The sequence below is a fragment of the Equus asinus genome, chromosome 10 (assembly GCF_041296235.1).
Source record: "Equus asinus isolate D_3611 breed Donkey chromosome 10, EquAss-T2T_v2, whole genome shotgun sequence".
Classification (NCBI taxonomy): Eukaryota; Metazoa; Chordata; class Mammalia; order Perissodactyla; family Equidae; genus Equus; species Equus asinus.
Genome location: NC_091799.1, coordinates 37,425,632 through 37,448,501, shown reverse-complemented (window position 1 = coordinate 37,448,501; position 22,870 = coordinate 37,425,632).

The following is a 22,870-nucleotide window of genomic DNA, read 5'->3' as shown; positions in this document are numbered from 1 at the left end:
TTTTGCCATTACTGTCTTGATTACTGTGTCTTTAGAGTAAGTCTTGAAATCAGATATGTAAGTATGCCAACTTTGTTCTTTTTCAAAAATGCTTTTTGTATTCCAAGTCCTTTTGATTTCCATATATATATAAATTTAATAATCAACTTGTAATTTTCTATAAAAATGTCCTGCTGGAATTTTTATGCCATTATGTTGAAACCATAGATAAGTTTGGAGAGAGACATCTTGATTATATTGAGTTGTCTCATCCATGAACATTGTATATCTCTCCATTTATTTAGATCTTTAATTAATTTCTTTAGGCAATATCCTGTACTTTTTGATGTAGGAGTCTTGTATGGTTTTTGTTAAATATATTCGTAAGGATAGTATCATTTTTTGGAGCTATTATAAATGGAATTTAAAAAAATTTTGGGTTCTATTTGTTTGCTACCATTGCATAAAAATTTTATTAATTTTGATTTTAACCTTGATTTTAAAAATTTTAATTCCATATTTTGAGATCTTGCTATAGTCACTCATTAGTTGTAGTAGTTGTTTTGTATCTTTGTGAGGATTTTCTGCATAAGTAATCATGTCATCTCCAAGTAGAGACAGTTTTATTTCTTCTTTTCTGATCTTTATGACTTTTTATTTTTCTTAATTTATCGGAATTGCTAGCACCACCAGTGTTGAATAGAACTGGTGAGAGCAGACACTCTTGCCTTCTTCCTGATCTTAGCGGGGAAACATTCATTATTTTGTCAATAAGTATGATATTAGATGTAAGTATTTTCCTAGATGTCCTTTACCACGTACAGGAAGTTTCCTTTTATCCATTGAGAATTCATTGAATTCTTTTATTATGAATGGGTGTGGAATTTTGTCAAGTGATTTTTTTCTGCCTATGATTTTTCTCCTTTATTCTCTTAATATGGTGAATTGCACTAGCTGCTGCTGCTGCTGCTGCTTCTTCTTCTTCTTCTTCTTCTTCTTCTTCTTCTTCTTCTTCTTCTTCTTCTTCTGCTTCTTCTTCTGCTTCTTTTTGCTAATGAAGATTAGCCCTAAGCTAACATCTGTGCCAATCTTTTTCCACTTTATATGTAGGTTGCTGCCACAGCATGGCTGATGAGTGGTACAAGTCTGTGACTGGGATCCGAACCTGCAAACCCAGGCTGCTGAAGTGGAGCATGCCAGACTTAACCACTATGCAATGGGGCCAGCTTCATTGCTTGCTTTTTAAATGTTAAAGCAACCTTGCATTACTGGCATAAACCTCACTTGGTCATGGTGTATTATTCTTTTGATACATTGATGGATTTGATTTGCTAAAGGTTTAAGAGTTTTTGTATCTGTGTTCTTGAAGGACATGGATCTGTAGCTTTATTTTATTGTAATATCTCAGTATAGATTAGCATCAGGATAATGTTACTCTCCTCTCCTATTTTTTGGAGGAGTTTGTGTAAAATTAGTATTTTTTTTCTTCCTTATATGTTGGTAGAATTAATCAGTAGAGACATCTGAGTCTACTGTTCTTTATAGGAACGATTTTTAACAAGGAATTTCATTTCTTTAGTAGCTATCAAGTTATCTATTTCTTTTTGATTGTAATTTGCTAGCTTTCAAGGATTAAATTTACTTCATTTAAGTTGTCAAATATTTTGACATAAAACTATTTATAATTTTTTGTCTTTTTAATATCTGTAGTGTCTGTAGTTATAACCCCTTTTTTATTCCCTATATTTGTCATTTGTATCTTCTTCCCCACTCCACTGCCACTTCCAACTCAGTTCAGATGGGGGTTTAGGAATTTTGTTGATTCCTATCAAAGAACAAGTTTTCTATTTATTAATTCTATTTATTGTTGGTTTTCTATTTTATTGTTTTTTGCTCTTAATTTTATTTCCTTCCTCCCACCTGCTTTGGATTTTCTTTGCTTTCCTCTTTTTAGATTCTTAAAGTCCTTAATTGCAGATCTTTCTTTTTTAATCCTAATATAAATATTTAAAACCATAATTTTTTCTCTAAGCACCATGTTAGCTGCATCCCATAAATATTTATATGTTTTAATTTCATTATCATTGATTTTCAAATATTTTCTAATCCTTCTGTGATTTCTTCTTTGACTATTGGATTATTGAGAGACTGTTGTCTAGTTTCCAAACGTTTGTGATCATCCTAGCTATTTATCATTATTGATTTCTAATTTAATCTATTAGTAGTCAAAGAATATACTTTGTTTGCCTTAAATCCTTTGACATTATTGAAACTTGCATTATGGTCTAACATATGGTTTATCTTGGTGAATTACAATGTGCATTTGAAAATAATGTGTATTGTGCAGTTGTTGGGTGTAAACTTCTATAAATAAAAATTAGTGTAATGAATTATATGTTCAATTATTCTATTCTGTGTACTTACTTGTTTTTATCCAGCTTTTCCATCATTTGCTAAAAGAGTGGTGTTAAATTCTCTCACTTTGATTGTAACACCATCTATTTCTTCCTCTCATCCTGCCAACTTTTAACTCATGTATTTTAAGGCTCTGTTATTAGCCACATGCACATCTGTGATGGCTATGCCTTTCTGGTGAATTGACCCCTTTTATTATTATGAAATTTTCTTTATTATTTTTGGTAATACTCTTGAGATCTGTTTTATCTGATGTTATTACAGCCATTTCAGTTTTACTATGCTTACTTTTTACAGGGAGGGGCCTTTTTCTGTCCATTTACTTTTAAACTTTTTATTTATATTTAAGATGTGTCTCTTATGGATAACATTTAATTGGGTCTTGATTTTTTAATTCACCCTGATGATTTGTGCCTTTTAGTTGGAGTATTTAGCCCATTGACATTTAATATAATTATTGATATGTCAGATTTAGGTCTACCATTTTATTCTTTGTTGTGTGTGATTTTCAACCTCTCTCATCCCACCCACCTTATCGTGCCTTCTTTTGGGTTATTTCAATAATTTAATTTCCATATTAGTACATTTATTGGTTTAAAGTTATACTCCTGTTCATTTAAAAAAATGTTTACTCAATCTATTCTTAACTTTTCACAGTCGATGTAATATTAAATAATGACAAGAAGAAATATTGTAATGTATAGGTCCATTTACTCTCATCCTACCATACTTTGTTATAGTTTTCTATGTATTATATCTACATACATTATAAATCCCACAAGACAATGTTATATTTTTTGCTGTGAACAGTTACTTGTATTCTACAAAAATTAAAATAAAAATTATTTTATATTTACCCATGTTTATCACTTATTTATGATACTCTGCATTCATTCCTGAAAGTGCAAGATTCACTTTGTATCATTTTCCTCAATCTGATGTATTTTTATATTTTTTATTTTAATTTTTTTCTGATGTACTTTTAACATAGGTCTGGTGGTGACAAATTCCCTGGTTTTTCATTATCTAAAAATTTTTTTATTTTACTTTTTTTATTGAGTTCATAATAGTTTACATCAATGTGAGACAGTTGTACGTTATTTCTTGTCTGTCACCACATAAGTGCTCCCCTTCACCCCCTGTGCCCACCCCCCCCCTTCCTCTGGTAACCACTGAACTGTTTTCTTTGTTCATGTGTATGTTTATATTCCACATATGAGTGAAATCATCTGGTGTTTGTCTTTCTCAGTCTGGCTTATTTTGCTTAGTGTAATTCCCTCCAAGTCCTTCCATGTTATTGCAAATTGGATGAATTTGTCTTTTTTATGGCTGAGTAGTATTCCATTGTATATATATATATATATATATATATATATATATATATATATACCACATCTTCTTTATCTAGTCATAAATCGATGGGCACTTGGATTGTTTCCATGTCTTGGCTATTGTGAATAGTGCTACTATTGACATAGGGGTACATATGTTACTTTGGATTGTTGATTTCAAATTGTTTGAGTAGATACCCAGTAGTGGGATAGCTGGGTCATATGGTAGTTCTATTTTTAGTTTTTTGAGGAATCTCCATACTGTTTGCCATAGTGGCTGCACCAGTTTGCATTCCCACCAGCAGTGTATGAGGGTTCCCTTCTCTCCACACCCTCTCCAACATTTGTTATTTTTAGTCAGTGATTATAACCATTTTAACACACATAAGGTGGTATCTTAGTGTAGTTTTGATTTAAATTTCCCTGATGATTAGTGACGTTGAACATCTTTTCATGTGTTTATTGACTATCTGTATATCTTCTTTGGAAAAATGTCTGTTCATATCCACTACCCATTTTTTGATCGGGTTGTTTGTTTTTTTATTGTTCAGTTGTGTGAGTTCCTTATATATTATGGAGATTAGCCCCTTGTCAGATATATGATTTGCAAATATTTTCTCCCAATTGGTAGGTTGTCTCTTTGTTTTGCTTCTGGTTTCTTTTGCCTTGTAGAAACTCTTTAGTCTGATGAACTCCCACATGTTTATTTTTTCTTTTGTTTCCCTTGTCTGAGAAGACATGGTATTAGAAAAGATCCTTTTTAGTTCGATGTCAAAGAGCGTACTACCTATATTATCATCCAGGAGTTTTATGGTTTCAGGACTTATCTTCAAGTCTTTGATCCATTTTGACTTTATTTTTTGTGTATAGTGTGAGATAATGGTCTACCTTCATTCTTTTGCCTGTGGCTGTCCAGTTTTCCCAACACTGTATATTGAAGAGACTATCTTTTCTCCATTGTATGTTCTTGGCACCTTTGTCGAAGATTAGCTGTCCATAGTTGTGCAGTTTTATTTCTGGGCTTTCAGTTCTGATCCATTGATCTGTGTGCCTGTTTTTGTACCAGTACCATGCCATTTTGATCACTATGGCTTTGTAGTACACTTTGAAGTCAGGGACTGTGATACCTCCAGCTTGGTTCTTTTTTCTCAGGATTGCCTTAGCAATTCAGGGTCTTTGGTTGCCCTATATGAATTTTAGGATTCTTTGCTCTATTTCCATGAAGAATGTCATTGGGATTCTGATTGGGATTGCATTGAATCTGTAGATTGCTTTAGGTAGATTGGACATTTTAACTATGTTTATTCTTCCAATCCACATGCATGGAGTCTCTTTCCATCTCTTTATGTCATTATCAATTTCTTTCAGTAGTGTCTGATAGTTTTCATTGTATAAGTCCTTTACTTCCTTGGTTAAATTTATTCCTAGGAACTTTATTCTTTTAGTTGCGATTGTTGAGTTCTCTTTCTGTGTTTGTTATTGGAGTATAGAAAAGCAACTGATTTTTGTAAGTTGATTTTGTACCCTGCAACTTTACTGTAGTTGTTAATGATTTCTATTAGTTTTCTGATGGATTCTTTGGGGTTTTCTGTATATAAGATCATCTCATCTGCAAACAGCAAGAGTTTCACTTCTTCCTCCCTATTTGGATTCCTTTTATTCCTTTCTCTTGCCAAATTGCTCTGGCCAAAACCTCCAGTATTATTTTGAATAAGAGTGGTGATAGTGGTCATCCTTGTCTAGTTCCTGTTCTCAGGGGGATGGTGTTCAGTTTTTGCCCATTCACTGTGATGTTGGCTGTGGGTTTGTCATATATGGCCTTTATTATGTTGAGGTAGTTTCCTTCTATCCTCATTTTGTTAAGAGTTTTTATCATAAATGGCTGTTGGATCTTGTCAAATGCTTTCTCTGCATCTATTGAGATGATCGTGTGGTTTTTATTCCTCAATTTGTTAATGTGGTGTATCATGTTGATTGATTTGAGGATGTTGAACTATCCCTGTGTTCCTGGTATAAATCTCATTTGATCATGGTGTATGATTCTTTTCATGTATTGCTGAATTTGCATTGTCAAAATTTTGTTGAGGATTTTTGCATCTATGTTCATCAATGATGTTGGCTTGTAGTTTTCCTTTTTCGGGCTGTCCTTCTCAGCCTTTGGTATCAGAGTGATGTTGGCTTCATAGAATGTGTTAGGAAGTATTCCATCTTCCCTAATTTTTTGGAATAGCTTGAGAAGGATCGGTATTAAATCCTCTCTGAAAGTGTGATAGAATTCCCCAGGGAAGCCATCTGGTCCTGGGCTTTTATTTTTTGGGATGCTTTTGATTACTGTTTCAATCTCTTTCCTTGTGATTGGTCTATTCAGATAGTCTGTTTCTTCTTGATTCAGCTTTGGGAGGCTCTAAGAGTCCACTTCCTCTAGGTTATCCATTTTGTTGGCATATAGTTTTTCGTAGTAGTTTCTTATAATCTGTTGTATTTCTATGGAGTCTGTAGTTGTTTGTCCTCTTTCATTTCTGATTTTGTTATCTGAGCTTTCTCTCTTTTTTTCTTCGTAAGTCTGTCTAGGAGTTTGTCAATTTTATTTATCTTCTCAAAGAACCACCTCTTTGTTCCATTGATCCTTTCTACTGCGTTTTTGTTTCAATAGCATTTATTTCTGCTCAGATTTTTATTATTTCTCTCCTCTGCTGACTTTGAGCTTTGTTCTTCTTTTTCAAATCAGTTAGATGGAACGTGAGATTGCTTATTTGGGATTTTTCTTTGTTTGTTAAGTTGTTCCTGTATTGTGATGAATTTCCCTCTTACTATGGCTTTTGCTGCATCCCATATGAGTTGGTATGGTATGTTATCATTTTCATTTGTAGCCATATATTTTTTGATTTCTCCTTTAATTTCATCAATGATCCATTGCTTGTTCAATAGCATGTTGTTTAGTCTCCACATCTTTGTCCCTTTCTCAGCTTTTTTCTTGTAATTAATTTCTGGCTTTATAGCATTATGATTGGAAAAGATCCTTGTTATTATTTCAATTTCTTAAATTTATTGAGGGTTCCCTTGTTTCCCAACATATGGTCTATTCTTGAGAATGTTCTGTGTGCACTTGAGAAGAATGCGTATTCTGCTCTTTTTGGATGGAGAGTTCCATATATGTCTATTAAGTCCAACTGATTTAGCTTTTCATTTAATTCCACTGTTTCTGTGTTGATTTTCCGTCTGGATGATCTATCCATTGATGTCAGCGGAGTGTGTTGAGGTCCCCTACTCTTATTGTATTTTTATTAATATCTTCTTTTAGGTTTGTTAATAGTTGCTTTATGAACTTTGGTGCTCCTGTGTTGGGTGCATAGATATTTATAAGTGTTACTTCTTCTTGATGGAGTATCCCTTTGATCATTATATACTGCCCCTCTTTGTCTCTCTTCACTTGTCTTATCTGGACATCTACTTTGCCTGATATAAGTATTACAACCCCTGCTTTCTTTTGTTTGCCCTTAGCTTGGAGTACCATCTTCCACCCCTTCATTCTGAGCCTGTGTTTGTTAGTGGAGCTGAGTTGTGTTTCCTGGAGGCAGCATATTGTTGGGTCTTGTTCTTTAATCCATCTTACCATTCTGTGTCTTTTTATTGGAGAATTCAATCCCTTTAAATTTAGGGTGATTATTGATGTTTGAGGGCTTAATGCTGTCATTTTATCAGTCATTTTCCAGTTTTCCTGCATTTCCTTTGGTTCTTGTCCTGTGTGATTTGGTCTACGCATTGAATTATGTAGTTTTTTATGATGTGTTTCTTTGTTTTTTCTTTACTTATTCTTTGTGTCTCTGTTCTGCTTTTTTGATTAGTGGTTACCCTGAGGTTTGCATTCAGAGTCTCATGTATAAGATAGTCCATTTTCTGATGGCCTCTTATTTCCTTAGTCTAAACCGATTCAGTCCCTTTCCTCCTCCCCTCCTGAGTTGTTTTGCTCACATCTTATTCCATCTTGTGTTGTGAGTTTGTGGTTAAAGTGACAGAATTATCTTTGTTTTTGGTGTTTTCCTTCCCTGTAGCTTAATACTATAGTTGAATACTTGCTGTGTTATTCTGGTTCTGTCTGCCTATTTATCTCCTTACTCTATGTTTTGTGCCCCCTTTCTCCCTTTTTTTAATTTTCAGTTATGAGGGCCTTCTTGAGGATTTCTTGTATGGAGGGTTTCGTGGCTAAGTCCCTTAGCTTTTGTTTGTTTGGGAAAGTTTTAATTTCTCCCTCATATCTGGAGGATATTTTTGCTGTATGGAGTATTCTTGGCTGAAGATTTTTGTCTTTTAAAGATTTGAATATGTCATTCCATTCTCTCCTAGCTTGTATGGTTTCTGCAGAGAAATCTGCTGAGAGCCTGATAGGAGTTCCTTTGTATGTTATTTTCTTCTGTCTTGCAGCCCTTAGTATTCTTTCTTTGTCATTATTTTTTTTCCAATTTTACTACTACATGCTTTGTAGTAGATCTTTTTACATTGACAAGTCTAGGAGATCTGGAAGCTTCTTACACACAGATTTCCCTCTCTTTCCCTAGATTTTGGAAGTTCTCTGCTATTATTTCCTTGAATACACTTTCTGCTCCATTCTCTTTCTCTTCTCCTTCTTGAATACCTATCATTCTTATGTTGCATTTCCTCATTGAGTTGGACATTTCTCAGAGACTGTCTTCACTTCTTTTTAGTCTTAGTTCTCTCTCCTCCTCTGTCTGGAGCGTTTCAACATGTCTATCTTCGATTATGCTGATGTGCTCCTCTATGATGTCCACACGAGCATTCAGGGAATCCATATTTTGTTTTATCTCTTCCATTGTATCTTTCATCTCTAGTATTTCTGATAGATTCTTCTTTGTAGTTTCAATCTCTTTTGTAAAGTAGCTCCTGAACTCGTTGAATTGTTTCTCTACATTTTCTTTTACCTCATTGAGTTTTTTGATGATAGCTATTTTGAACTCATTGTCATTTAGCTTACGTATTTCTGTGTCCTCAGGACTTAGTTCTTGGTGCTTGTCGTTTTCTCTCTGGTCTGGAGATTTGATGTAGTGTCTGATGTTGGAAGGTCAGCCTTTTCTCATTCTGATATTATTCAGTTGAAGTTACAGCCTATCACCACTGGGTGTGGGTTGAGAGCCACATGTTCTGAGCCCTCCACCTTCAGCTGAGATCCCAGGCAGTGGAGCAGTGGGGTGCGGGGTGGGTAGGGGGAGGGGCACTTGCTCCTGCGTGCACTCTGGGCTTTCTCAATCAGCTCTCCCTATCTGGTCTCCTGAGGTGTTGGCTTGATGAGGTCACCCCCCACGAGAGCTCTCACCCATTAGAGGCCTTCCCTCTAGGCTGCAAGGGCCCTAGGGAGTCCCAGGTGATCCCATGAAGGAGTGACCCCTCCCCCACTCCTTCCCTTACGGGTCCTCCTGCTGTCATGGTTGCAGTCTTTAGGGGAGGGAGTGAAGTTCTGTCTTACCCTGTTCCAGCTCCTCCAAGGGGGATCCAGCCTCTCCGCCCTACCTTGTGTGGCTGCATGTTTCTTAAGTTTTTGTGTTGTTAGGATGTTCTCTGTTGGAGTATGGTTGCCCCTTTTCATTGCATGTTGGACGGGAGAGAGTCCTGGGCAAGTTCACTCTGCTATGATGCTGACGTCACTCCTCTTTATTTAACCTTTATTCTTGAAGGATACCTTGCTGAATTTGAAATTCTTTTTGGCAATTATTTTTTTTTGAACACTTTAAAGATGTTCCACTCTCTCCTAGCATCCATGGTTTGTGGTGAAAATCTATGGTATTTTCTCTTGTGTTCTATATTTAATGTGATATTTTTCTCTGACTGCTTTCAAATTTTTCTCTTTATCTTTGCTGGTTGGCAGTTTGACCATAATGTGCTGAAGCACGGATTTCTTCAAATTAATCCTGTTTGAGAAGTTTTGAGCTTCCTGAATTTATAAATTTATATCTTTCAAAAAATGGGGATGGTTTCTGGTATTTTTTTCCTTCAAAAATTTTTTCCTGTCCCATTCTCTCTCTGAGTGAGGCATTTTGAAGTTATTCACAGGTCCTTGAAGTTCTGCTAATTTTTTTTCAACTCTCATTCAAATTGGATGATTTCTATTGATCCATCTTCAAATTCACTGACTGTTTCCTTTCATCTCCATTTTGCTGTTAGGCCCATCCATTGAGTTTTAGTTTCAGATGTTCTATTTTCAGTTCTAAATTCTAAAATTTCATTTTTTTTCATTTTTATATTTTGTGTTTCTCTGCCAAAGTTTCTGTCATTCGTTATAAGTGTATTTTACTTCACCTCACTGAGTATACTTATAATCGCTATTTAAAAATCCTTTCCTCATAAACCAACATGTAGACCATCTTGAGGATGGCATCTATTGTTTATATTTTTCCTTGAGATTGAGTCACATTTTTCACATGTGGACTATTTTTACATTCAATCCAGGAAATTGTGAATGTTATATTGTAAGGACTCTGGATTTTGTTATATTACTCTAAAGAATGTTGATGTTATATCTGAGCAGGCAACCAGCTTGGTCTGACTTGAACTGAAAACTGTAATGTCTGTGGTGAGTGGAATTTCAGACCTGAAGTCAGTTCTTTAAGTTTTAACTGTTAGCTGCTCTCCATTTGACCTACTTATACATGGTTCAAGGATTGGGCAGAAACTTACGCTGAGTTTATGCACAGAATTTGGTGTTCTTCTTTCCTGACTCTCTTCTCCTCTCACTCTCCAGCTTTCCAGTTTTTCTGGGCTTTTTTCACTTGGTTCCTCCAGCCAGAATAGTAGCAGACGTTTTCTTGGAATTTCAGCCATACCACCTTGGCCACGATTCTGGCTGCCTCCAGGGCATACCTGAAAAAACTAGAATTCACTCTGTGCTGGTTTCTTGCTACAGTTTTTGACTGCCTTCCAAAATATGCCTGCTTTTTTTTGAGTTCCTGGAGCCCTTAAAGTTTATTTTCTTTTCTTCTGGGATTTATAGATGTTATTTATGGGAGGATAACTTGTTAGACACCCATTCCTTCTTGTAAAAGCAAATCTCTGTACTTTGTTTTCTACCCTTGGAGGTCTATGATTTGCTTAGTGCTTCCTTCATTAATCCCCACTTTACTTGAGCCAGCTTGATTAGATTTCTGTTTCTTTCAAAACCATAACAGAAGCCATTAGTTATGGAGAACAGAACTACTCTAGCCTTGGCAGAATGGAGCAAAGGCAAGGGCAGAGGTTTTGGAAACGGACATACTACTATATTTCAGCTATATGACTTAAGCAAGTATTTGTGTTAGTTATCTATTGTTGTATAATGAATTACTTGAACACTTAGTAACTTAAAACCAGAAACATTTATTATCTCACATGGATTCTGAGGGTCAGAAGCTGGGAGCTACTTAGATGGATGTTTCTGGCTTAGAGTCTCTCATGAGGTTGCAATCAAGCTGTCAGACAAGGCTGCAGTGCTAAAGACTTGAAAAGGGCTGGAAAATCTATTTCTAAGCTCACTCACTGTTGGCAGGAGGCTTTTGGCAGGAGGTTTCCATTCCTTGCCACATGAGTCTCTCTATAGGGCTGCTGACAACATGGCCTCCTCCCAGAGCAGGTAGAGGGGGGTGGCGGGGGGGGGGGGGGGGGGGAAGAAAATGGTTAGCACTCAATTCACATAAATAAACCTCCTTTCTTATACTGCTCTTAGCAACTGGCTTGAATTGCCTGGAATCTAACCTGCTGGCTGGTTGGTTTGCATACCGTGGCATTCATAGCTCTTGGTCATATTGAAGCTGTTGAGATGATTCACCAATATTACCAAAACCTTCAGCCTGGGTCAGTCTTATAGTACTAAGATGAATTTGGAGACATATACAAGAATTCCAAGTATCAGGCTTGATGTCTTGAGAGTCTATTTTGAACTTTGAAGACTCCCAAGGGCACAGGAGCATGGAAGGTTAAGAGGATAATAACTGGGCTGATTCTGGTCCTTCTCTCATTTAACAGAATCCCCTCCCCTCCCTCTGCTCCCCTCTGAGGAATTCCCACCAGGGCTGCAGTTGGGAGGCCTGTATCCTGGCCTTTTCCCACACAGCAGTCAGCACTTCTCTATTCATTCTATTCTTATTCCCGAGGAGGAGGAGGAAATTGGACTTTAATGGTCAACTCCTGTAAGGTTCCCCTGGCTGTCCTCCACAGCGAGATGTTTCTTTTGTGCCACCTCTGGAGTTTCCTGTTCTCAATCTCTTGGTCCTTTTTGGACCCATATTATTTGTACCATAGAATTTGTACAGAAGCTAGCATTTTGATTGCAGTTTGTGGACTGTAGAGTGTATTTAAATTCTGTGAGGCTTTTCAGATAGGGTTATTGCTGAACATGTGGAAGTATGCTTGCTTTTAACCTCCTACACCTGTAACAACAGGAACAAATCCTCTCTTTGGGGGAAACTGGAGAACCTGACATCTGAGCCAAGTTTCCCTCTTTGTTTCTGGCCAAGATGTCTGCCTATATTTCCACCCTCGAGGATGACAATGAAGATGCCTTGACCTGTCCCTTCCATACATCTCCTTCAGTATTCAAAGGCACCACTCAAGCAATAAGAACATTCAACCATATGTCTAATTGATAATAAAGACCAAAGAGGACATGGGAGGGCAGGCAGGAACCAGTGTGCTGCTAAGCTTCCTCAGTTTCCCCAGTCATTTGGAATCTGTTGGTCTGAAGAGATGTGGACGGCAGTGAGCACAAGTTCACTGGAGCACCTTTCTGAACTAGTGGATTCACCAGCACAACCCTCTCTGCATTCTTCATGTCAGGAGAGTATCCTTAAGCCCACAGCTTACCTGTTTTATATTCAAAATTACATCCTAATGCCTCTGAGAAAAAGAAGAGTGACTTCCCCTTAAAGCTCTCTGATGTCTTTAATTGAGTGGGTACCATTTGCTTCTTTGGGTCCTATAGCAGAAGTCACTAATACATACTATGGAGCCGTTCTGTCTGGGTTTGCATCCTCACTCTTGCACTTACTGCTGTGTTGCCTTGGGCATATCACGTGTTCCCCCCATGCCTCAGTTTTCTTATCTGTACAATGGGGATAATTATAGTACCACCCTGTAGGGTTGCTATGAATACTAAATGAGTTAATAAATATGAACAGCTTAGAGCAATGCCTGGCACTCTGTAAGCACTATAAGTATTAGCTGCTGCTATTGGTCTTCTTTCTATTCTTCTCCTTTCACTTGTCCTTCTCTTTCTTCTTTTTATGTCTTCTGGATCCTGGCCTTTCCATTAGTTCCTAGGATGATCAAATGATGTACTAACAAAGGGAGGAGCAGACAGCAAGGCTGGAGAAATTACACTTCAGGCCCATAGAAATTGCATTTCCAGAAAACTAATGTATCTATTGAGTCCTTAATATATATGAAAAACATAACATGCATTTATTTAATTCTTACAGAAATACTCAGACATGGATACCATTATTACTATTTTACAGATGAAGAAACAGAGCGGTAACTTGTCTAGAGTCCTACAGTTAGTAAGAGCAGCCTTGAAAGTCAAACTTGACCTTATCTTACTTTAAAGCCCATGCAATTTTCTCTAGGCTATTGGGACTTTTCTAATTTCTTAGCTCCTTGCACTAACATTTTCAAGCCTAGTCCTGGGGAAAGGGATGGATGGGAGAGGCTGTATGTATTTGGGTGATACCAGGAGCTCTCCTTGCAGAAAAAGTGTGGAAAGGTGCTAAAGGTCGTGGCTAGTTGTGTGTGCATCTCCCAGTTTAAGAGGCAGCAGGTGGCACAAGCAGCAGGATCATGAATCTGTGGCATTTCACCCTTTACAGACTTAATCTTGGCCATGGCATATTTTAGACTAACTACACTAAGTGCCCTTGGGTATATGTCTAGGTTTGCACAGGGTAACACAGTGGATGGGAGCATCTTTATTCTGAGTGATGTTGATACAGTTTTGCCTAAATACATAGAATATCCCCATCTCCACTGATTCCTTTTCTAGTAACAAAACCGTGGGCCATGAATGGGCTCACCCATGTACCTCTCTACAGAAAGACATAAAGTATGGCAGTGTGTTTGTGTGGCAATAAGCAGAGAGGTTCTCAGCTTTTCTTTTCCTTCTCGTTTTTCCCAGCGTTGTCACTTGGCATTCTGGGTAATGTGCATATTGATTGGTGCATAATGATTGGCAGTTGCACCCACCCTAACAAAATGAACAAATGAGATGTAGAGTTTCTCTTTTATCATACAAATTTGGGGGAAGATGCTGAATTCTGGGGAAGATACTTTGGTACCAAATAAACTAAGTTAGGCTGCCAGGAGAAGGGGGAGACATTTTATAATGCATCAAGTTTTAAGTTGTCTCTGTCTCACTGATAAACAGCAGTGTTATTCATTGGATTAGCTAAAAAGCTTTCTTCCAGTCAGGGATCTGATTCTGAGTTTGGGGATTCCTTGCTGATTATAAGTTAAGACTCCTGAATGGGTTTCCTTGTTGTCTCCCCTTTCCCACCCAGAAGAAGGTGGAGTTCTTGGCAGTTACATTCCAACTCTGTAATTCCTTATTTTCCTTCCTTCCTCACTAATTCATTCTGAACTCCAGACACAGCGATTTCCCCTTGCTTCAAACTGGTTTTACGTAATTATTAACCCAGCAGGAAGAATTAACTTTTAACTCCAGTGTTGTTTTTGTGTCTCTTGAGACATCTCAGCATGACTGAGCACCACGAAATCTGAGCAGTGATTTCTGGACCTGGAGCGTCGTTAGAGGAGGAGACTTGAGGGGTGGCTTGTAACATAAGGAAACCGTTCTGATGGGAGTAAATGTCTGCAAGTGAGCATTCACTAATGAGGCTGAGAGCTTATTTATAGCAAATAATAACAGTTATTATTCTTTACTTGCTATGAATCATGGAGCACTGGGTTGTGTACAACATGCCAAGGTTTTTGCTGAGTGTTTCCTCTTTAATGCATGTGGACAAGACAATTCAAACATGTGAAGAGTAATCCAATTAGAGGAGTGGGGAGTTTTCGTTATCTTCTATGTCACTAAGTCAATAAATAAACAGCTAATGTGTATATATGTGTTATAATAGATCTACTATCAGCACAGTCAAGGAAGGGTGGGTAGAGTCCATTGAGAGAAAGGGACAGTGTGTGAAAGAGAATAATAAACAAAGTTAAATGCTATTTGCTTGAATTTATAATAATAGCTACCATATTGAGTTCCTACTTGGTGCCAAGGCAAATCTAGGCACCACCTGTTTTTGTAAACAAAATTTTGTTGGAACACAGTCGCTCCCATTTGTGCATGTGCTGTCCATTGTTGCCTTCCCACTCTAAGAGCTGAATAGAGTAGTTGCCACAGGGACTGCATGGCCCATGATGCTGAAAATATTTACTATCTGGCCCTTTATTGAAAAAGTTAGCTGATCCCTGTATTAACTCATTTGGATCTCAAAATATCCTTACATGCTATCATTATCACCATTTTATAGGTGAAGAACCTAAAGCACAGATAGGTCAAACAACTTGCCCAAGGTAACGCAGCTAGGAAGTGGCTGACTTGAGATTCAAACTCAAGCAATCTGACTCCAGAATCTGTGCTCTTAACTGCTACACCGCACTGCCCTTCCTACTGTACGTGACATGATTCTAGGATTCTAGTTGCCTTGCTAACAGAAAACAATCTCAACTCACCACTCTGCTGTGTCTTGCACCAGCGTGACTCACTCTATCTGGACAGAAGAGCAATTTGGGTGAGTTAGAGGCAAATATGAGGAAGTGGTTGAATATACCGTCAACAGTGAAGGCACCTACTCACTACCACTGGGTTCAGATAAACTAGACTGAGTTATACCTAGGCAGACATTGGTCTTTCCCATATTAAAATTTACTTCCTGCCTGGCAGTACAATTGGCACACAATAGGAATTCAAGGAATATTTGTAAAATTAAAGATTGGATGTCATTGTGGGGTTCCTGCCCAGTTTCCATTACCTCTCCTACCTGAAAACAGCACCTTGAATTTCCTTTGAGAAAGTACCCCTCCTCCATAGTCATTCATATAGACTGATTGACCTCACCCCTGACTCCAATGGCTGGCTCTGATTAGCCTAAATTAACCAAAGTATCCCTTCCTTCTGCCTATTATGATTGGTTCAGGGAAGGACACATGGTTTAGGCTAGTCCATTCAGAGTGAAGGTTGCCCCTGTGGTGGAACTGCAGAGGCAATTCCCATGGAAGATGGTAAAGTGAGACTATGAGGAATGGAACTGCCTCTGCCATGAGAGGAGAGCCTGTAGTTGCCAGTGGCCACCATGTGGAGGGAGCTAACTCAGACTTTAACCTGGATCTGAAACCAGACTCACCCATGAACTATTTAGTTATGTAACCACCACCCCAACCCACCCCACCCCCACCCATAAAAAGGGAGAAAAAGAGAAAAGAAAAATTCACTTTTTTATTTAGAAAGATTTGAATTGGATTTTCTGCCTTTTGTCACCAAAATATTTCTAATTGATATAGCCAGTAATCTGGTAGAGTTCAAAGAAGATGGGCCTGGAGTGAGGAAACCTGTGTTTAAGACCCAGCTTTCCACCTAATAAGTTGTGTGTTTATGCCTATGGCACCCTATTTGTGATTCTTTAGTTTCCCCAATTGAAGAAAGGACGCTGCCCCATTTTCCTCACAGGATTGCTGTGAGGAGAAAGGTACATCATTTATGTGCTCAGAATTGTGTTGGAGGGTAGAGCAAGAGAGTATTCCCAGCAGGGCTGACATCTTGCAGATCAAAGTCAGCTCTATTCTGCCCTGTAGGGTACAGCAAAGCCTTCCAGAACTTTCTCAGTCTTGCTCCTTTGGCAATCAAACAATGGTCAGATGATGCCATTTATGTGTCTGGTTTGATAGACATCTCACTTTATTGGTTCCCAAGGGGAAAGATTATTTTGAGTCTCTCCTGGATTTTCCACTTTGGGTCAGGGGTGGAGGACACAGAGGTAAGTAGATGACCAAACAGAATGCTGTGCTGACTCGGAAGGAATCAGGTGGAGGGTAGATGACTACACACGAGGATGCAGAGAGGGCACAACTGTGCCTGACCTACATAAGGTCCACATTTGTTTCCAGGTGGAAATTTTTAACTAGTTGGCTCAGCGTACCATTGGGATAGGAAGCAGAAAACTAGGCTTTTGGTCTGGGTACCACCTCTCCGTGCAACACTGGGTTAGTAGCTAAATGACCAAAACCTCCTAGGCCTTGAGTTTTTTCCTCTGTTAAAGGTGTATCTTATACCTGCCCTGGCAACCTCACATTCCTGGTATGGGGATAAAATGAGAGAATGTCAGTGAAAATGCTTTGTATTTGTAGAAAGCCTAGGTAGGATAATATATTTGCAAAAATTCAGAAGCTGCCCATGATTTTAAGACTTAGTTTTTGCTCCCTGAAATGCTTTGCAAAGGAAATTCTTGCTCTATGAATTATACTTTCCAATGGCATATCTCACAGGGCATGGTAACCTCTAAGCTACTTAGGATCTTCAAGACTCAGTATATACAGGTAGCTAGTTTCTAGAGAAGGCCTATGGATCATCATCATCATCACCACTATCATCCTCTTGAGCATCTGCATCCTTATCATCACTACCACCATTTATTAAATGCCAAAGGTATATCATGTATTATGGTTGGCGCTCTATACACATTCTCCAATTTAAACCTTACAATATCCCTGTGAGGTATTGTCCCCTTTTCACATCTGAGAAAATCCAGATTCAGAGAGATTGAGTTTCCCAAGGTCACACGGCTAGTGGAGAGATGTGCTGTAACCCAAGCCCTGCTCTTCTCACGGCAGCGTATCGCCTCTACCAAAGGAGCTTTGGAATTAGACCTGGAAGGTCTGACCTCATTCCATTGCTTCAGCAGTTCAACACAAAGGCTCTGGTCCAACTCTTTCCTTTTGTGTCTCAGTAAGTCATATTTCATCCCTCTCCCCTCTGATCCCACCCTCATTGCCGGATTCTGGAACTGTCTGCGAGTTTCTGGTCTATAGTTCAGCTTCTCTCCCCAGGCGTTTGAGAAAGGCATTCTCCACAAAAAGGGAAAACACATTTTATGAAAGCAAACATGCAGTCCTCAGCACTTTTACTTATCTTATTTATACACCGCAGTGCAGCTTTCTATGACCTAGTGATTATCATTTCCCAGAGCTATCATCATTTTAAAGCTACCTGTTCATCCTGCTTCGGCAGATGGTACTATGCTAGGAGTATTGTAAGAGCTTTAAAGAAAGACAACAAACAAACCAAGGGAAGATGTGCAGTTGGGTCAGCCAGAGGAAGAACTCACTTGTCTCCCAACACTGTTCCCTTTCAGTGGGGCTGTGAGGTGGGAAGGGACTTCTAGGGGTTTCCAACCACTGGGGAAATTGAGGTCGTGGGTTTCTTTTTTTAATTTTTCCCTATCAATTGGTGATGTGGAATAGGCAGTCTGCATACAGTTGGTTTAAAAAATTCTTTGATCTGATCTTTCCAATGCAATCTCTTTGTTAAACTAGGAGCCATTTTTCTCTTCACTCATTCAACAAAACACTTTTTGAGCGCTTGCCCTGTGTAGGGTGCTGTTCTAGGTTCGAGTTCTGACTGCCGCAAATGGTTCTATGCCCTTGGGCAAACCTTTGCATCTCTGGACCTCAGTTTTTCCTTCTGTAAAATGAGGAGCCTGGCTCCGGTTGCTAAGTGTCCTCTCAAGAGCAAAGGGATTGGAGCTTGTACAAGTGTCTTACAGACAGAAAATCCTAAGGTTGCAAACAAGCCAGGCTGATTAGTCAGGGAGAACTCCCCACAGGGTTACAATTCAAGTCAGGTTGGCTGCTCAGGCTGAAGAAGGACCGAAGTACCCCTCTTCTATGTTTCAAACTCTGAAACTGTTAATACCCCAGAGCATTGTTTCTCAACCTTTTTTACATTATCTCCCCTGGAAAGAGCCTTTTTAGACATTTATTTTCTAATCCCCCTCCCCACATGAATTTTAATACCATAGAAATACTGGATACCTGTTTATGTGCTATGACCTTTGAAAAGTGGGGGAAAAGATTATAGTGTTTAAGGTTTTTTGGCCTTTAAGAACCAAATTTCACCCTCTTGAGTATTATATTGCCCTCCAGCGCCCCCGTTGAAAATGCATGCCCTAGAACAGTGGTTTTTAAACCTGTTTTTTTAGCCTATGCAAAATTCAATATATGAAATTGATAAAACTAATATTTTAGTAGTATGAATGTGTTTTAGATGTTAAATTATATAAACATGTTCTATCACAAAGTCAGCCAATGAGAAAACTAGCAAATATGCTGGTAGTCTCCAAAAGGTTAACAACTGAGAATATAACACTTGAATATACTTCTCGTTTTTTTTATTATAGTTTTAAAATATTTTAAAATATATTAAAAAATTCAAATCAAACATTTGAGGAACCTCTAAAACACTGGAACACAGTTTGAAAATCATTGCTCTAGAGTCTTCTGGCACATGGGCTTTGGAATCAGATGGGATGGATCTGAATTTATTCTCAGTTCCACCAGCTCCCAGCTATGAGATCATGGGCAAGTCCTAGGGCTTCAGTTTCATCGTCTGTAAAATGAGTATTGGAATGTCTCCCTCATAGAGTAACTACAAGGATCGAAAGAAGTAATCAACTGTGTCTGGCACACAGTAGGCTCTCAGTAAACATTGATTACCTTTTGCTTCACTCTGTGTCTTTATATTTTCCACTGACCATAGCAACTTGTGCCTGAACACACAGCAAATGATAGCTGCAGAGGGACTTGTGGCCAAATCAAACAAGGAGGGGTTCCAGTATCACTCTCAGTGACTCTGTTTTCCTTTTCCTGGACCTGGAACAAGGAAGGGTATTATTACTCTGCCTGAGATCAGGTTAAACTGGCATGAATCCTGACTTTTTTTTTATGAAATTGGTGGGCCCAGCTATTAACTCTTCATATTCTGAGTAATGTAAATCTTGTCTTGTAAAAAAAAACAAAAAACACCACATATTGTTAAATGGAGACCACCCAGTTTCATAGGTGGGAACACCAAACATTGTTTTCTAAAAAACTATCTGATAAAGTGTGTTTGATTTTGATAGAATTTAGCAGTACATACCATTTTGTCTTTGGACGTATGAGTAGTCAATTTATGTACATTTATGGATTGGGTGCATCTTGAATGTAATGACAACTATTAAGTATTATGGACCATATCCTTTTCCACGCTCTAATTTGGCTTGTTCTCCGTAAAGATGAGAAATGACTTCATGGGGTTTGGGACCAAGATAATTAAGAATACTACCAGATATAGATATTACAAGGACAATTAAGAGAATTAGACTGTGTTCTAGTCCCATTTGAATTGCTTCTGGGGTTTTGCTATGGCCGTCTGTGGAGGAGGCAGCGTGAGTTCATGTAATGTGCATTCTTCTAGATCCATCGATGTGAAAACCAGAAATGATGATCCCGATGACCCCCCACTCTAACGTGTTTTGAAGAGGAAAAAATGATGGGGGGCAATGAGAAAAAAAATGTATGACTGGTTCACTGGGCTACCTTTAAAATTTCTTCTCGTGGAAAAATGTGTATGTATTTCTTCTTTTGTGTGTGTGTTGAAGCCTATGGTTGATAAAACTGAAGTTCTACATCATAAATTCCCATTTGGACGTTCAGTTCTGAGAACCTGCATCCAGCAGCCTTATCACTTTGAAGTGAAGTCAAATCACTAATGGAATCTGCTAGCTTTTCACACGCTGAAATTAGCTTTGATTCTTTCCCTCAAACATATGTTGAAAAGCAACATGCGCATACTGTAGACTGACCCAGCAAAGCAATCGATGCCGTGGAGGAGGCTTGTGGACTCACCTACTGGGGTTGAGAGAAATAAATGTATTTCTTTCAGGAGCAGAAACAGGATTTCTGAGCTCTCTTCTGGCCCCAAAGAAGGGACAGCCTCCTCCTTCCCTCCCTAAGAGGGAAGAGAAAGTAAATGCCATTTTCCTTTGCGACTGTGAATAATAACATTTATGCTCCGAGATCGGTTTGCTTCTTTAATATGAAAAACGATATCCTGTTTGCATGAGACAGTTCCTTGAATGCTTAGCATAAATTGAGCCCTTAAGCTTTTAACAAGAAATTCTGGGCTGTCTTGCCTGAAAACCCAGAGTGGATCTTGGAAACATTGCAGGTTTCTTGATTTGCAAAACTAGCCTTTTCCGTGAGATTACTGACAGCAGTCTTTGTTTGATATTCAGGAAGAGCCATCTGAAATAATCCTTGTTTGTCTATCGTTTTTCCTCTCTCTGTCTTTGTCTCGTTGTCTCTCTCTGATTCTAGCTCTTACTTGTCTCTTTCTGTCTCTCTTTCTTTCTTTGTCTCTCTTCTTCTCATCCCCCTTTCTCTTCCTCTCTCTCTTCCCACTCTCTCTTTCTCTTGCTTGATCACACACACACACACACACACACACACACTCACACATCCTACTTCTTTTCCTTTTTATTTTTTATCACACTCTCAAGTGACACCGGCCCAGTTAAGGTATTACAAAGCTGAGAGATAAGTATGCTGGAGAAGGAAATGCATTTTTCGTCACTCACAGTGACAATTAAAATGACAACAACAAGGCCAGACTCTTCCATCATTGTTTTTTAATGCTGTCAGCACCAACTTTACCAGAATTATCCTCTCTGATGTATGAGTGGACTTAGTCATTTTTCACATGGTGCCACCCAGAGCCTCAATATAATTTAAGAGAATAAATTAGCTTCCATCTCATTTAAAGGAGCATTCTAAACGCCTTCTCAGTAATAAGCTCCCCTAACCAGAGAAGGGTAATTTGGTGGGCTGGCACGTGTCTATAGATATAAAATCTCTCTCTTTGTAGCGTAGATGATGGTTTGAATTCTACTGTCAAGAGAGCAGAGGTATTTTGGTGAACCACATTTGGATTCACTGAAAGGACTCAGTGGGCAAGTTGTAACCACTGAAACTGGGATTCTAATACATATATATTAGAGATATTGAATACATACCTTGATCGTCATTCAGGTCTGGAGAACGCATATAGGATGACAGAAGCACTTGGAGTCCTTCCAAGGGGATATAAATGGCTAGTTGTTTCACAGTGTGGTTTGCATCCTTGTGCCAGGCAGGATGTAGCACTCCACTCTAGGCAGAGACTTTTGTTGAGAAAGGGCTTCCCCTTCCTGTGGCCTGGGGCCCCTGCCCTGCTTCTCATTCTCATTTAGACACCTGCAATTGATAGTCTACCGATGGATCGAATGGGGTCCAGAGAGGGCCTGTATTCATGTCTGCAGCTGCCAGAGACCTCAGAGAATTTGATTCTTTCAGTAGTTTTCTGGAGAGAGAATGAGTTGGAGAACTGACTGGTGGGTGGAGGCTGGGGCCACTAACATCTCACCTGGAGAGATTGAAGTTGGACCTTTCTCATAATACGTGACTTTCTGAAGTAGGCCCTTGGGTGACATAAGTCAATTCTTGATCAATAGGGAGCATGGATAATAGAAACCCAACAAATGTGATCTAGCAAAGTCAGCATATTTTTGTGTTCCTGGAGGTAGCTGTATCTCAAGTTACATTTGTGCTTATCTAGAGATTGTGACCTCATTCCAGGCCTCTTTTTCTTTTGTCCATCTCTCCAATGGGTAATATCTTTAAGGCTTAACTCAAAAGTCCTTTTTTTTAAATTGATACCTGCGCTCCTGGGTGGTCCCTCCTCTTTACTTATCTCTGCTCTAGCACTTATGTTTCATTGCAGGTGTTGGTTTCTCTCTCTCTCTCTGTGAGACATGAGGTCTCTGAAGGCAAGGATTGTGTCTCTCTCATCTCTGTGTCCGAGGGCCTAGCACAGCACCTGGCACATTCTAGATGCTTAACGAATGCTGAATTGAATTCCACAGACCAATTTACAAAAGGTTTTGAGAAAAAGAAGCGTGATTTTGTGCTCTTGTGCCAAGCCTTCCCCAGCCTCAGTTCAGGTGCATGCTTGGAGAAAATTTAGAAACCATGGCATGGAGAAGGGTTATAAATCATTTAAGGAAAGCCAAAGGAAGTTGAACATCCCTGGG